We start from the raw sequence: 6297 nt of genomic DNA, 5'->3' as shown, positions 1-6297 counted from the left end.
GTTAGTGATTTGTGCTATCTGTTACAGTTACGTCAAAACAACGACGTTCTGTCGTCTGTGTATATTTGTGTAGGTCATGACAAAGCTGATAGCGAGTGAGCGGGAAATTTAAAGTAAACTTCAATCAATATACATTTTATATTTCCATCCCCTTCGTTCCGAGTTCCAAGTGTTCTGTTTTATATACTGTTTTTTTTTTTTTTTTTTTAATTATTGGCCCGCACGGTTTGTGCATTGTGGCCCAGGGTCAAAAACAGGGAAACGGGTAAAAACATAAAATTATCGGCTGGAAAGGAATTTAGGAATAGAAAATAATTAATCTACAAAATAAAAGATCAATTCTTATAAATCTACATAAAAAAGGAGTGTAAGAAAACATATTTACATATATTTACGTTCATATTGTCTAAATTTTTATATTATTACTTAAAATAAAAGCTGCTAAAAGTTTATATACAAGTGGGTCCAATGTTGAAAGTAAACATGATATGGATGAAGGGAAAGGAATTGGAAGGGAAATGAGACCTTCGAGAAGAGCCGACCGGTCGCGTCGAGGACAAACAAATATGATGTAATTTAAATCACCTACATCATATCCGCAATCGCACATAGGGCTGTCATTAATATTTAACTTAGTAAGATGAGCTGGGGTGCAGACGTGTCCCAGTCGCATACGAGACAGTACTGTTGTAACTTTTTTACCGAATCTCAGTCTCCAAAACCAGGGCTTACTGGGTATAGAAGGTTGAATAGTACGATAATGGCGACCTTTTGAACTATCTTGAGCCCAGGATTCAGTCCAGGAATTCCTGAGATAAATCCCTGAAAGAGACATCAAGTCATGCGCATAGTTTCTAAAAATGTCTACATCACCACTCTCCACCGCCTCATTGGCTAAACGATCAGCTTTCTCGTTTCCAGATATTCCACAGTGACCAGGAACCCATGCAAACGATACAGAATAGTTTTCTTTTATACATTTTAATAGCAGGTTTCTAATTTCGGAAATGACAGGGAATTGATAATGTGATCCAAATGGGAACCGGGCTAAGGCATTTAAAGAACTCAGTGAATCTGTAAAAATTACAGTTTTTTGAAGTTTTAGTAGAAGAATGTATTCTATGGCTTTAACAAGGCCAATACATTCGCCAGTGAACACGGAGGATTCAGGAGGGAGTTTAGTTTTTTGAACAATATTGTAATTAGAGTGCAGTACACCAACACCTACACAACCATCTTTGGAATGCTTAGATGCATCTGTAAATATTCGATGCCATTGTGGCCACTTGGTGTCAACAATATAGTTAAATGTTAACTTTTGGTTTTGCTCAATTTTCACAAGACCTGTGCTAGTATGTATATCAGGAGAGATTACAAGGGAATCATAACTATATTTGAACAATGGATTAGAAGTCGCTTGGTGAGTAGGAGCCTCAAAATAAGTAAATCTTCTGTAACTTTCAACCAAACATGGTGGGCGTTTGTTTTTCCAATAACTACAATTGGGGATTAAAGATGCCAGGCAAGTCAGTTTAGGTGTTAGGATATGGTTACTGAATTGGATACAACGGAATAGGAATTTATCTGACAGAAATTGCCGTCGTAAGCTTAATGGAGGCTCTACACACTCGACTCTCATACAGTTGATTGGACTTGACTTCATAGCTCCTAGGACTATTCTCATTGCTTTAGCCTGAATACTATCCATTTTTTTAAAACCAGAAATATTTCCTGGTTCCAACAGAAAAGTACCGTAATCCATTACACTTCTGATTATGGCGTTGTAAATCAGTTTTAAGGAGTGTGAATGCGCTCCCCACCAGACGCCCGATAAGCATCTAAGAATATTCAAATTACGTTCACATCTTGCAGTTACATATTCACAATGGGGTACACCGGTAAGCTTGGAATCTAGAACTACTCCTAAGAATTTGACGTCATTAGTCGAGGGAATCAAAACACTATTGAACTTTACATGGACCGGGGGAGGCCTACGCATTCTGGAAAACAACACAACCCTACTCTTGGATACAGATAAGTCTAAACCATTCGAATTAAGCCATGATTTTAAAAATGAAAGGGAAGATGTTAGAGCTTGGCAATTATTTTCAATAGATTTTCCCGATTTGTATATAAGAAGATCGTCTGCATATTGTAATACGTTTGCTGATGCCTGCAATGATGTTTCTAAATCATATGTGTAGATGTTATAGAGCAAAGGACTGAGCACAGAACCCTGTGGTAATCCTTTCCACACAGTCCGGGATAGTTTGACATCTTCGATAAATAAATTAATGTATCTTTCACTGAGCATATTGATAATAAAGTTTGACAGAATCGGTGGTACATCTAAGCAAAGCAATTTTCCCCTAAGAACCGATATAAGAACATTGTCATAAGCTGAGCTTATATCTAAGAAAGTAGCTACTATCGACTCGTTGTTTGAAAAAGCTAATCTTATGTCCGTAGTGAATATACCTAAGCTATCCATTGTGCTTCTACTTTTCCTAAAACCGAATTGTGACGTTGCTAATAGATTTTTACTCTCTAAAAACCATTCTAAACGGATTTTAACTAGGTGTTCTGCTGTTTTCATTAAAACAGAAGAAAGGACAATAGGTCTGTAAGAAGAAGGATCATCGGCTGATTTATTGTCTTTTAAAATAGGGATAATAGATTGAGTGATCCAAGACTTGGGAATGCTCCCAGAAATCATAATAGAATTTATAATATTTAAGTACAGCATCAGCACACGGTCCGAAAGGTTTTTCAAAAAAGAATATGGAATCCCATCTTCTCCTGGAGTAGAATCTTTTACGTTATTGAGTACACCTTTAAGTTCGATCAAAGAGAATGGAGCGTTTAATCCAGTTTGGTCATCGGAAATGTAAGCAGGAATAGATAATGGAGGAAATGCCTGTTCCGGTACAGAAGGGGGTGCAAGATGATCCATGAACTGATCAGCTAGGGTTAGCGGTAATTTAGAAGAGGGAGAATTATTATATGCAGATCTAAATCTACGAATATTACGCCAGACCTCTGACGGGCTGACGTCTGGGCTAATGGAGGCACAAAATGATTGCCAACCATCATATCTCTTTTTCTTAAACAATTTTTTAGCACTACGGGCAGATTCTAAATATAACTCGAAATTTTCTTCTGACATCTCCTCACAGTAATTTTTTTCAGCCTGTTTTCTTGTTTTTATTGCAGCTGTACATTCATGATCCCACCAGGGAGGCGAAGGAATTTGCGATCGGAACTTAGTTTTAGTGCAAAAAGATTCATCGGCAGCTTCAATCAAAACCTGAGAAAGAATTTCGGCAGAGATCTGATCACCTTCTTGAGAATAAATACTAGTTTTCTGCTCTACTCGTTGGTTGAATAATTCCCAATCAGCGTTGTTTAATCTGTATTTAAAACGAGGAGAGCGAGTGGTTTTGGTAGGTTTGTGTGAAGGAAAAGTAATTACAAGTGGAAAGTGGTCACTACCATACGAAGATGCAAGAGGGTGCCAGTTCAAAGTTGAAGCTAAATCAGGTGAACATAAAGATAGATCAGGCGCACTTGCACCTTCACTTGGACCAGTAACACGGGTTGGCAGCCCAGTGTTTAAAATACAGATACAATGAGAATCTATAATATCTAATAATTGATCTCCATAATAGTTGGAAGAAGTGCTTCCCCAGGATTGATGTTGGCAATTAAAATCTCCTAGGACTAAGAATGGTCTTGGAAGGATGGAGAACAGTTGATTAAGATGAGAAAAAATATTTACATTAGGACGAGAAAAATAAATAGACACTATACAAATTTTATTTACAATAGCAGCAATGACTGATAAGTCATCTCCGAATGAGGGAAGTGGAAATAAGGAATAGGGGAGATTATTTTTAATGACTATGGCAACACCGCCATAGCCGTCAGGTCTGTCCTGTCGGAGAATAACATAACCTGGAATTCGAAAAGTCAATTCCGGGCGAAGCCATGTTTCCGACAGAGTTGAGACAAATGGTTCAAATTTATTATGCAAATGGATTAAATCATTTTTATTGCAGATAGCGCTTCTGCAATTCCACTGGATTATTTGTTCGCGTTCGTGACCCATAAGAGGATTTTAATTGAGTTAAGGAAGCAATCGTTTGGCGGCGTTGTTCGGTTACGTTGTTGTCAGAGTTAGAATTGGATTTCATTTCAGTCAAAAGTTGGATTATATCAGAGATTATGTCATTATTGTTTACGTTACTGTTTATTAAAGCGACCCCGTTAGAAGGAGCTGGAGCGTCGTAGTCCTTTATCAAATTGAAGTGTTCTGTTTTGTTATACCCCAGTCGTTTTAGTTTGGGGGATGTTGGTTTAGCAAATATTGTTTTCTTATAAGATCTACTATACGACGGAATCGAGGGAGAGGAAGGCGATACATGTGGGATAGGAGAATTAGGAGTATTCTGGATGTTTGAAAACTTAACTATATCAGCAAAAGGTTTTGAAACTGGATCATACACTTTATTTGCTTCTGCGTAAGATACACATTTCTGAGCCATATACAATTTAATTTTAGTCTGCCGTTCATATTCTGGACACTTTCTGTTAGTAGCAAAGTGTAGACCAGAACATAGGCAGCAAGACGCGGCATCATCTTGTATGTTGCATGTGTCCCCAGTATGGCCTTGGCCACACTTGTAACACCGGGGCCGAGATTTACAATTAGACTTAGTATGACCAAATCGGCAACAAGAATAGCACTGAATAGTGGGGTATGCGTAAAGTTCCACGGGCAGGGCATTGTAGCAGACAAATACGTGTTTAGGAAGGGTTTGACCATCGAAAGTTATTACAATAGTCTGTGATGGCTTCCACTCAGGAGGGCTGATGTTACGTACTTTATAATTTAGTCGTCTAATTTTTATAATTCCTCCGCTGCCTACAGGCAGAGAGATGTTGTCTAATATCTCTTCGGGAGACCATTCCGCGGGAACGCCTCGCACCAGACCCATTCGGGTCACATTAAATGAGGGAATAAAAGCTTTGTAATTATTTCTTGCCAGGCAAGGGTTATTAATAAATTCGTTTGCACATTTGTGGTCAGAGAATGATAGAGAAATTCTGTTTCTGCCTATTCTTTTGATGCTACCATTAATTATGTTTTTAAAAGAATTTTTCTTTAGGAAATACCCAAATTGGACGGGGTGTAGGGAGGGGATGTCCGTATCTGAAGAAACTTTTTGCGCATGAACTACGAATGGCCCTATGTCATAGGCCTCATAAGACGTTCGGCCTGTAGGATTTTTTATGGACTGAGAAACGTCTGATGGAGGTGATAGTTGCTGTTTGGTATTAACAGTTGCAGTATCTACACGGTCTACTTTGTTCTGAAAACTATCAAGAGCATTAGCGTTCTTAAGCCCAGTACATATTGAGGGAATTTCAATTTCCGGTATTTGGCACGAGCAATCAGTGTCCTTTTGTTTGTTCCGACGCGTCGGATCGAATCTTTTTTTCCTTTTGTTGCAGTGTTTGCAAATTTTACCTACTCGCATTCTTTTTCGGTCATTCCGTTGATCCACATCTGTATCTACACTGGACTCGTCCAGTTTAGAAAATCTATTTTCTATTATAATATTACAAGCTACCTCGGGGGGCGAGCCCCCGGTATCCGGGGGCTCGTCCATTTTTTCGCCTGACTCCAGGCCTTGAGGAAAAAGTATACAAACTTACCAGATACTGTAGAATATATACACAAATGAATAAACAAAACTATTAAATTAAACAACTACATACAAATATATACAAACTGATCTTTTATACAAGTTAAATTAAATTTAAAAATTTCACAAGAAAAAACACTCCCGCCACGACCAACGTTTCCCGCGCTTTTCTATATACTGTTTACTTACCACAAGAATTAATACTCTACAGATAACCATACGCTAATCAAAGGTTATTCATTTGTCAAAAACAAATACCTTCTCCACTAATGTCTAGTCTTTAACTGAATATGTAACAATCGTTAGTTCTATGCCGTATACAGTCCACTATAAAAGGGCTACTCACTAAATATTTTATATCCACCTACGGGAAAACCAAAATAATTCTTATAATGTTCTAATGAGTGTTTGTATAGCAAAACGACTAATACCTGCAGTCTAAGTTATATTTTTGCCTTAACACGGTTAGTTAAACTGGTAATTTAATTTCCTAAAATCCACGTCAATTCACGAAAATCTATTGTACTGGAAATGTGATTTGAATGTTACATAATAAAAAGAAAATTCTATTAAAAGGTTAATTCACTTT

The sequence above is a fragment of the Pieris napi genome, chromosome Z, assembly GCF_905475465.1.
Source record: "Pieris napi chromosome Z, ilPieNapi1.2, whole genome shotgun sequence".
In the NCBI taxonomy this organism is placed as follows: Eukaryota; Metazoa; Arthropoda; class Insecta; order Lepidoptera; family Pieridae; genus Pieris; species Pieris napi.
This window is presented reverse-complemented; position numbering follows the sequence as displayed.